A 2,601-nucleotide genomic window follows, 5' to 3' on the forward strand; every position below is an offset into this window, starting at 1 on the left:
CTGATGGCCCTTGATGCTTATGGAGGTGTAGACTCAAATGGTATTTTTCCTTTGTTTATTATAAAGACTGCAGATTTCTTAGCTCCAAAGTTATCTGTTATTTTGGGCAAGTTAGCATGGAGAGGAGCTTATAGAACTTGTTGGAGAAATGATAATATTTTCCTCTATGTAAATGTGTTTGTGGTAGCTTAAGTCCCACTGATTACCGACCAATATCCATAACTCCCATATTATCTAAAGTTTTTGAACGTCTTCTGGCAAAACGTCTTAATGGGTTTGCTGAAGGTAATCATCTATTCCCTAGTTTGCAATTTGGTTTCCGTAAAGGCCTTGGAGCATATGATGCCCTTCATACAATCTCCAATGCTGTAGAGAAATCCCTTGATTTTGGTCAGGAAGTTCTTATGATTGGCCTTGACTTTAATGCTGACTTTAATCGTGTTAATCATGAGACCATTGTTTTCAAACTCAAACAGTTGGGAGTGGATGGGTCATTTCTTAGCCTTATTGTGGATTTTTTAAGTAATAGATCTCAAAGACTTCTTGTTGATTGGCACCATAGTGAGTATAGGAATGTGATATCTGGTGTTCCACAGGGTAGTGTTCTTGGCCCATTACGTTTCATACTATATACACATGACATGTGGTTTGGCCTAGAAAACAAGCTTGCTGCATATGCAGATGATGCTACTGTCTTTGCATGAATTCAATCCCCTGAATGTAGATTGGGGGTTGATGAATCGCTTAATAGAGATCTACACAAAATTAGTGCATGGTGCAAATTATGGGTCTGAAGTTGAATCCTAACAAGTAGGTCAAGGACAATGGCTCCTCAATATCAGGATCTCAGTATTGATAATGTTTCTTTAACTTTGTATGACTTAAAATTTTAGGTTTGATTCTCGATACCAAATTTACTTTTAAGACAATAGGTCTGTGTTTTCTTGAATTCCACAAAAAGATTTTCGGTGATCAATCTTTTCTGAAGTGTTTTAATTATTTCATTCTACCTTGTTTTGAGTATTGTTCTTCTGTCTGGTGTTCAGCTGCTGATTTTCATCTTAATTTGTTGGACAGAAACTTACAGTCTATTAAATTTCTTATTCCTGATCTTGATATTAATCTTTGGCACCGTCGTTCAATTAGTTCATTATGCATGTTGCATAAGATTTTTCATAATTCAGACCATCCTTTACTTTCAGATCTTCCTACACAATTCTATCCTGTTCGTAATACTAGGCAGGCAGTTAATTCTAATAGCCGGGCCTTGTACATCATTAGGCTCAATGCTACACAGTATTCTAGAAGTTTTATTCCAGCTGTGACCAAATTGTGGAATGATCTTCCTAATCGGGTAGTAGAATCAGTAGAACTTCAAAAGTTCAAAGTTGCAGCAAATTTTTTTATGTTGAACAGGCTGGCATAAGTCTTTTCATAGTTTATATATGACATCTGTTTTGACGTTGTTACTGTTTGTAGAACGATTTATTATAAATTTGTTTTCATCATTTATTTATTTCTTATTTCCTTTCCTCACTGGACTATTTTTCCCTGCTGGAGCCTTTGTACTTATAGAATCTTGCTTTTCCAACAAGGGCTGGAGCTTGACTAATAATAATAATAATAATAATAATAATAATAATAATAATAATAATAATAATAATAATAATAATGCAGAATCTTTACGGAAAAGTAAAGATTGCATTAAATATCTAATTTATGAATTGGAATTGTCTGAAGTTGATGTTCTTAAAGATGTAATCAGTTTCTTTGCTAAAACTTCTGTGTATTTCAAAATAAAATATCTACAGTAAAATTATTATATTTAATAAAAAGAAAATAGATAAATGTCAAAGCATCGTATTTTTATTAAACTAGGGAATTCTTGCTGAAAGGATACCGAGAAGGAATTTGTCCTTGTTTTGTTAAATCGATCAAAACAATAATACACAAGATAAAAATTATTATTTTTTTTAATCCCTATAACTGGATAGTTAAATTTTCAATGATCTTCTTTGCATCAGGGTCCGTGCCGGTCAATTTAGCATTAAAATGGAAGGTGGAAACCGTTTAAAATAGTGTTTACTTGGATAAAGGAAATAGATTGAAATATATAAAAGAAAAAATTACTGTTTAAATGCCCGAAACCGGGCTAAAAAAAAATCTCTATTGGAGAGTGGCTCATGCAGAACCCACTGACTTGGCTCATGTTACTATATCCGCGGAAAAGGTCTTATTTTGGTCACCATATTGGTACAGCAGTTCCTCTCTGGATCCTGGATAGATAGATAGATAGCTAAACATACAGATAGTTATTAAATACAGAGAGAAAAACTTCTGCAAGAGGCTTACAGCAAGTGACTGATCATTTCTCTGATGGACTGAAAACCTTTTTATCCGCCAATGGTTGTTCAGATCAGAAATATCTTGGATACATGGGGAACTGGTGGGGGTGAATAATGCTCTAAGAGGAATAATTTCCGGCATTATTACTTAACTGGGTTTATGGCATGAATGTAGAACTGATACCAGGCAAACACATATCTGCAGAAGAAGGACGAGGTCCGGGTCGGTTTTTGCATAATCGGAGGTTTTCCCAGA

The sequence above is a fragment of the Palaemon carinicauda genome, chromosome 19, assembly GCF_036898095.1.
Source record: "Palaemon carinicauda isolate YSFRI2023 chromosome 19, ASM3689809v2, whole genome shotgun sequence".
Classification (NCBI taxonomy): domain Eukaryota; kingdom Metazoa; phylum Arthropoda; class Malacostraca; order Decapoda; family Palaemonidae; genus Palaemon; species Palaemon carinicauda.